This window comes from Bubalus bubalis, chromosome 19 (assembly GCF_019923935.1).
Source record: "Bubalus bubalis isolate 160015118507 breed Murrah chromosome 19, NDDB_SH_1, whole genome shotgun sequence".
In the NCBI taxonomy this organism is placed as follows: Eukaryota; Metazoa; Chordata; class Mammalia; order Artiodactyla; family Bovidae; genus Bubalus; species Bubalus bubalis.
Window position 1 is genome coordinate 30,672 of NC_059175.1, and position 8,720 is coordinate 39,391.

At 37.3% G+C, this 8,720-nt stretch overlaps 2 pseudogenes; both read right to left on the reverse strand.

Moving 5' to 3' along the window:
• Positions 1-1,585: 1,585 nt before the first annotated feature.
• Positions 1,586-2,676, reverse strand: LOC112580702 (annotated as a pseudogene).
• Positions 2,677-5,321: 2,645 nt separating this feature from the next.
• LOC102413020 lies at positions 5,322-6,253 on the reverse strand (annotated as a pseudogene).
• Between the last annotated feature and the right edge of the window lie 2,467 nt (positions 6,254-8,720).

Sequence of the window (8,720 nt, forward strand, 5' to 3'; positions counted from 1 at the left end):
CTCAATCTTTCCCAGCATCAGGGTCTTTTCCAATGAGTCAACTCTTCTCAACTGGTGGCCAAAGTGTTGGAGCTTCAGCTTCAGCCTCAGTCCTTCCAATGAGAATTCAGGGTTGATCTCCTGTAGGATTGACCTGGTTTGAACGGACTCTCAAGAGTTTTCTCCAGCACCACAATTTGAAAGCAACAATTCAGCACTCTGCCTTCTTTATGGTCCAACACTCACATCTATACATGACTATTGGAAAAACCATAACTTGGACTATATGGACCTTTGTCAACAAAGTGATGCCTCTGCATTTTAATACACTGTCTAGGATTGTCATAGCTTTCTTTCCAAGGAATCATAGATGAATGAATCATAGATGTAAACATAAAAATGAAAACTGAAAAATATTTAGCATAAAACAGAAAAAATCTTTCAAAAGTTAGGATGATAATTCTTTGAATGAACATAAAAAGGATGGATCTTTAAAAAACAATAAAAGGAGCTTCATTGCCATTAAAAATGTTTGATAAAAGTTTCTTAAGCATAAACACCATTAATAAACTGAAAATACAAGCCATAGATTGTGAGTAAGTATTTGCAAAACATATTTGATAAATGATTTCAATGTAAAACATACAGAGGAAGTCTTTATACTCAATATGAGAAAAAAGCCTACTTAAAGTTTTGATGAACTATCTGAGCACACATTTGACAAAACAGAACACACAAATAAACACATGAAAAAATACTAAGTATAGCTAGTCATCAATAACATTCTTAGAGGCAGCAATCCCACTGCTGGGCATACACACTGAGGAAACCAGAAGGGAAAGAGACACGTGTACCCCAATGTTCATCGCAGCACTGTTTATAATAGCCAGGACATGGAAGCAACCTAGATGTCCATCAGCAGATGAATGGATAAGAAAGCTGTGGTACATATACACAATGGAGTATTACTCAGCCATTAAAAAGAATACATTTGAATCAGTTCTAATGAGGTGGATGAAACTGGAGCCTATTATACAGAGTGAAGTAAGCCAGAAAGAAAAACACCAGTACAGTATACTAACGCATATATATGGAATTTAGAAAGATGGTAACAATAACCCTGTGTACGAGACAGCAAAAGAGACACTGATGTATAGAACAGTCTTATGGACTCTGAGAGAGAGGGAGAGGGTGGGAAGATTTGGGAGCATGGCATTGAAACATGTAAAATATCATGTATGAAACGAGTTGCCAGTCCAGGTTCGATGCACGATACTGGATGCTTGGGGCTGGTGCACTGGGACGACCCAGAGGGATGGAGTGGGGAGGGAGGAGGGAGGAGGGTTCAGGATGGGGAACACATGTATACCTGTGGCGGATTCATTTTGATATTCGGCAAAACTAATACAATTATGTAAAGTTTAAAAATAAAATAAAATTAAAAAAAAAGAATAATTAAATAGTTGATAAATATTAATATACTTGAAATAATAATGTTTGAATGAATGGATACACACAAAAATGATAGAATTTGAAGAGCCAGGAAGTTTTGCACAGAGAAAGTTTCTTAGATAAGGTTAAGACATATAATGAAGCATGACAAGTTTTGAAAACTGCAACAATTCCCTATGGCTGAACTTTAGTATAGCTACTCATTTATTAAATAACTTGATAAAATTATATTTCTCATGTGTCATACCATATAATTTTGCAAAAGTAATTACTATATGTGTGTGCATATGTGTGATATAAATCTTTGAAGCCACCTTTTATTTTTAGTTTTCCTAAGGCATTTTTCACATCCTTGTTCCATAGGCTATAAATCAAAGGATTTGACATGGGAATCATAAGGGTGTAAAACAATGAGGTCATTTTGTCTTGATCTAAAGAGTAGAGTGAACTTGGCCCAAAGTACATAAAAAGCATAGTTCCCTGGAAAATTGCCACAGCAGTTAGGTGGGAGGTGCAGGTGGAGAAAGCTTTGAACCTCCCCTCAGCAAAATGGATCTTTGAGACTGCAAGGATGATATAACAATAAGAGACAGGAACTCCTGAAATTGAGCTCAGTTCAATAACTCCAAAAACAATAAATATTGTCAATCCATTGACCTGTGTATCAGAGCAGGAAAGAAGGTAGAGTAGAGGTAAGTCACAGAAGTGGTTAATCTCATTTGACCCACAAAAGTATAAGTGGAATGCTAATGTCATGTATCAGAGCATCTGCCAAATGGTGCCATTTCCCACCAGGTAAACCCCAGCCACGAGCAGGGAGCACGCCCTGCTGGACATTCTGACCACATAGAGCAAGGGGCTGCTCATGGCCTTGTACCGGTCATAGGCCATCACTGTCAGCAGGAGACACTCAGAATCTGCCAAGATACAGAAGACCAAGAATTGCAGAGCAGAGCCACAGAAAGAGATTGACTTGTTCTTGGCAAATAGGTCCACCAACATCTTGGGGCCAGTGGCTGTGGAATAGCAGAGGTCACAGAAGGAGAGGTGGCTGAGGAAAAAGTACATGGGTGTTTGCAGCTGGGGGTCCATCCTAATCAGGGTTATCATTCCAAGATTTGCCAGAAGATTGATGAGATAAACAAGGAGAAACAAGGTAAACAGGGTCACTTTGTTCTCAGTCTTCTCAGTAATTCCCAAGAAAATGAATTCAATCACGGAAGAGCAATTGTCTCTGTCCATTCCTCTTTGTTCTTGTCTGTACTCTTAGAAAAATATTTTAAAAAATAAATAACAAAGATACATGGATAGGTAACACTTCTGCACATCTGCAAAATATCATAAGACAGAACACATTTCTTTCTATAATTGTGTTTTTGTATTCAGAAAAGCATCCAGTCAAGTGCCCACTCTTTAAAGAAGCAAAGCTATCTATTGAGGCTTCTCTGTTGGTTCAGACAATAAAGAATCTGCCTGCAACATGGGAGACCCAGGTTTGATCCCAAAGTCAGAAAGATCCCTTGGAGAAGTGAATGGCTACTCACTCCAGTATTCTTGCCTGAAGAATTCCATGGACAGAGGAGGATGGTGGGCTTCAGTTCTTGGGGGCACAAAGAGTCCAGCATGACTGAGTGACTAACACTTCTTCAAGTGTCTATTACCCAATAACAAAAATCACCTAGAATAGACTGCTGAGAAACTGAACCAAATCTATTATGTCATTTATGAGGCATATTACTTCCTACAAGGTCATGTCGGAGTCTGACTTTTTTTATCTCAATGGATATATTTGAATTAATTTAGACTGGTTCCAAATAGGAAAATGAGTACCTCAAGGCTGTATATTGTCACCCTGATCATTTAACTTATATGCAGAGTACATCATGAGAAATGCTGGGCTGGAAGAAACACAAACTGGAATCAAGACTGCTGGAAGAAATATCAATAACCTCAGATATGCAGATGACACCACCCTTATGGCAGAAAGTGAAGAGGAACTAAAAAGCCTCTTGATGAAGGTGAAAGTGGAGAGTGAAAAAGTTGGCTTAAAGCTCAACATTCAGAAAACTAAGATCATGGCATCTGGTCCCATCAGTTCATGGGAAATAGATGGGGAAACAGTGGAAACAGTGTCAGACTTTATTTTGGCGGGGGGGGGGGGGGGGGTGGCTCCAAAATCACCGCAGATGGTGACTGCAGCCATGAACTTAAAAGACGCTTACTCCTTGGAAGGAAAGTTATGACCAACCTAGATAGCATATTGAAAAGCAGAGACATTACTTTGCCAACAAAGGTCCGTCTAGTCAAGGCTATGGTTTTACCAGTGGTCATGTATGCATGTGAGAGTTGGACTAGAAAGAAAGCTGGGCACCGAAGAATTGATGCTTTTGAACTGTGGTGTTGGAGAAGACTCCTGAGAGTCCGTTGGACTGCAAGGAGATCCAACCAGCCTATCCTAAAGGAGATCAGTCCTGAATATTCATTGGAAGGACTGATGTTGAAGCTGAAACTCCAATACTTTGGCCACCTGATGCGAAGAGCTGACTCATTTGAAAAGACCCTCATGCTGGGAAAGATTGAAGGCAGGAGAAGGGGATGACAGAGGATGAGATGGGTTGGATGGCATCACCGACTCAATGGACATGAGTTTGAGTAAGCTCCGGGAGTTGGTGATGGACACGGAGGCTGGGAGTGCTGCAGTCCATGGGGTCACAAAGAGTTGGACACGACTGAGTGACTGAACTGAAATGAATTGACACCCTCCCCAGCATTTATTGTTTGTAGGCTTTTTGATTATGGCCATTTTAACCAGTGTGAGATAATATCTCTTTGTGGTTTTAATTAGCATTTCTTTAATGATTCACGTGTTGATAATCTTTTCATGTGTCTCTTGACCACCTGTATGTTTGGAGAAATGTCTATTCAGATCTTCTGTGCATGTTTTTGTTTGGATTTTTTTTTTTTTTTTTTTTTGTATACTGAGCTGCATTAGCTGTTTGTAAATTTTGGAATTAATCCCTAGTTGCTCACATCATTTACAAATATTGTCTCCCATTCTATGGGTTGTCCTTTCATTGTGTTTATGGTATCCTTTGCTGTGCAGAAGTTTTTGTTGTTGTTTTAGTTTAATTAAGTCCATTGGTTTATTTTTGTTTTTATTTCTGTTGCCTTAGGAGGTGGATATAAAAAATATATATTGCTGCAATGAATGTCAAAGACTGTTATGCCTACGGTTTCCTCTAAGAGTTTTATAATACCTCATCTTATATTTATGTCTTTAATCCATTTTGAACTTATTTTTGTGTACAGTGTTAGAGAATATTCTAATTTCATTCATTTACACGGGCTGTACAATTTTCCCAGCACCACTTATTTAAGAGACTGCCTTTTCTCTTTTGATAGTCTTGCCTCCGCTGGATTCATAGTCCTCAATTTTTATTTCAGAGTGATTTTGAGGCTTCTTAGGAATTACCTGACTGTGTAGTTAATTAATGCTTGCTATTAGCTCTAGCTTATAGTTATTAATATAGAAAATGCAGTGTGTATCATAGAATATAAAGGACCTAAATGCTCAAAGTTATCTCAGTAAATATACAATAAATCTTAGTGTAATTGAAATAATATTTGAATGAAAGAATTAATCATAATATTTGACAAAATTGCAAAATTCTGGAAGTATTTGGCAAAAAGGAAGTGCTATATATTAGTTGTTATACACAATGAAAGCTGTGTTTTGGAATGGTAGTATTTTTAAAGATTACACTTTATTAAAAATAGCTATTCACTCCTTTAAAGTATTTGAAACAATTTCATTTCCCTTGGACCATGAATATAATTTTACAAAAACAACAGACATATGTATGTGTGTCTATATATTTATAGTACACCCTTTAAAACCACCTTTCATTTTCCAGTTTTTCAGGGCCTGTTTCACTCTTTGTTCTGTAGGCTATATAACAGAGGATTTAACATGGGAATCATAAGGGTGTAGAACAATTAGGTAATTTTGTCTTGATGTGGAGAGTAGGAAGTATTTGGCCTGAAATACAAGAAAAGTACAGTTCCCTAGAAAATTGTCACAACATTTAAATGAGAGGTGTGGGTGGAGAAAGCTTTGAACTTCCCCTCAGAAGAGTGGATCTTCAAGATTAATAGGATGATATAATAGAGAAAAGGACTCCTGAAATGGTACTCAGTTCAATAAAACCAAAAATAGTGAATAACACCAATTCATTTACCTGTATATCAGGGCGGGAGAGGAGGAAAAGTGGAGGTAAATCACAGAAGAAATGGTTAATCTCATTTGACCCACAGAAACATAAGTGAAATGCTAATGCCGTGTGTATCGGAGTATCTGCCATTTCCACCAGATAAACCCCAGCCATGAGCAGGGAGCACATCCGGCTGGACACGCTGACCACATAGAGCAAGGGGCTGCTGACGGCCTTGTACTGGTGGTCATAGGCCATCACTGCCAGCAGAAGACACTCAGAATCTGCAAAGATAAAGAAGACCAAGAATTGCAGAGCACAGCCATAGAAGGGGATTGATTTGTTCTTGGCAAATAGGTCCATGGTCATCTTGGGGTGAATTGCAGTGGAATAGCAGAGGATACAGAGGAGAGGTGACCAGGGGAAAAGTACATGGATATGTGCAGCTGGGGATCCATCTTAATCAGGAATATCATCCTAAGATTTGCCAAATGGCCAATGAGATAAACAATTAGAACCATGGTAAGTATGGTCGCTTTGTCCTCGGTGTTATCAGTAATTCCCAAGAAAATGAAGGCAGTCATGAAGGAGCAATTCCCTCCATCCATTTTTCTTTGTTCTTGTCTAAGCTTTCAGAAAATGATCAAGAAAAGGACACATGGATGTGTAACACTTCTGCACATCTGCAGTATATCATAAGATAGAACACAATTCTATCTGCAATTGTCTTCAGAATCAGAAAATTATATATTCGTGCACCCACTCTTTAAAAAGGCATAACTGTTATTACTCAATAAAAACAAATACCTGGTATAGAACGTTGGGAAACTGAGCCAAATCTAAATGTAATTTGTGAGGCATGTTACTTTCTACAAGCTTGTCTCTGAGCCTTCCTTTCTTTACTTCAGAAAATACATTTGATTAATTTACCTGTCTTCTCTTCAAAATAATGTTGGTGAGACTCTAATGTTAGAGATACCTGGCTGTAAGCTTCAGGACTAAGCATTTTCTGTGAATATTCATGTGGATACAAACCAAGATAACAATTCTAATATTTCTCAAAACCATTATTGTTTTAAGAGTATCTGTATCAGTTCCAGAAATAATGAGCATATCATGGATTGATCATAATACAATAATTATGTTTCTGGTTTTGGTTTATGTTATGTTCAGTATTTGGTGAGACATTAAGCAAGTATTAATGAGCAGTTCTCTAGATGTGTATTTTTTTTTTGGTCATAATATTAATTACCTTTTTGTGGGAATTGTCTGGTGCCGAAGAAAGAGACTCTTTACTCATTGAAGGGAAACATTTCTACAAACTTATTTAAAACATACATTTTTATCTCTTGAGCTACTTTGTAGCTCAGCTGGTAAAGAATGAGCCTGCAATACAGGAGACCCTGGTTCGATTCCTGTGCCAGGAAGATCCCTGGAGAATGGGTAGGCTACCCACTCCAATATTCTTGCACTTCCCTGGTGTCTCAGATGATAGAGAATCTACCTGCAATGTGGGAGACCTGGGTTCGATCCCTGGGTTGGGAAGATCCCCTGGAGAAAAGAACAGCTACCCACTCCGGTGAAATATAAAAAAGACTTTTTCTTTATAAAATGGAAATGAGATGAGTGATAATAAATGCTGTGGGCTTCCCTCATAGCTCAGCTGGTAAAGAATCTGCTTGCAGTGAGGGAGACCTGGGTTTGATCCCTGGGTTGGGAATGAGCTCTTGGAGAAGGAAATAGCTACCGACTCCAGTATTCTAGCCTGGAGAATTCCATGGACTATATAGTTCATGGGGTCACAAAGAGTCAGACACAACTGAGTGACTTTCACTTTCAGTTGTTTCTGGAATATATAGACTTATCTCCATTGTGTTTCCTTGCATTTATATGTGTGTCACATGTTTGCACACGTGTGTGTCTTGCATAATATGTGAAGATTGGAATATGAGTGATGTGCATATTTTTTAGACCTAAAGAATATGATATAGTGTTCACATGAAGTTCAGTTTTTCACAGGTTGTTATTTGTAAGATACTTTTGAAATAAAGCAACAAGAACCTTCAAACTAATGTTTATACTTGGTTGTTGTTGTTTTGAGACCCCCTGGACTGTAGCCCACCAGGCTCCTCTGTCCATGGGATCCTGTATGGGTTGATACAATCTGACCATGGTCAACATGAAGAATAACATAATTCAGCCCAGTTATTTAACCTGTGCCATTTTAAGATAGTGTTTATATAGCAAGCAAAAACTGAAGCAGTATGAATAGAATATAAGCAGAGGGGAAAAAATGTTTTGTTGATTATTAATTATTCCTGTTACATAATTTTATGAAATCATTTTTTAATGTTTTGCATTATTATGCAATGCTATGTATTACTATATAATATAGATGTTAGATTTATAGATGAAATGAAGAAAATATTTGTAAAACATTTTTGTAACAAAGAATTTGTAGCTAGACTATACAAAAATGTTTATAAATAATAAAAACACAACCCAATTAAAAATAGGGACATGATTTGAACAGATACCTTGCAAACAGGTATATAAATGGCAATTAAATAATAATATAATAAATAATAATGATGAAGATAATAACAAACAGCAAAAATATAAGTTATAGAAATATATTTTGCAATTATACATGTCCTTTTATGTCCAGGCTTCAAGCAACCGTTCTCTGGGGTGCTTCCCAATGTCACGTCAGTTGACCGGCCATTGAAGACACAGGTTCAGTAGCTCATTGTGTTTCTGAGATACCAGAGAAGGATGTTCCATACTTTCAGTAATATTTTCACACATAAAAATAAAAGATTGGGAGGAAAACAAATACTTTGCTTGCAATTAACCTTTAGTCTACAAGATTCCACTTAGAAAAAGTTTTCAAATTAATTTGGATTAGATTGGGTATAGAAGGTTCTTGACTTGTTATTGGACAGCGTTTAAGAAAAGGTATTTGATTTTGTTCTGATTGCTTTCCTAGCACCCCTGTCTCACACCATCTTGTTGCACTTTATGTATTTTAATTGATTAAAGAAATATATGTATTTAAGATCTATCTAGTGTTTAAAC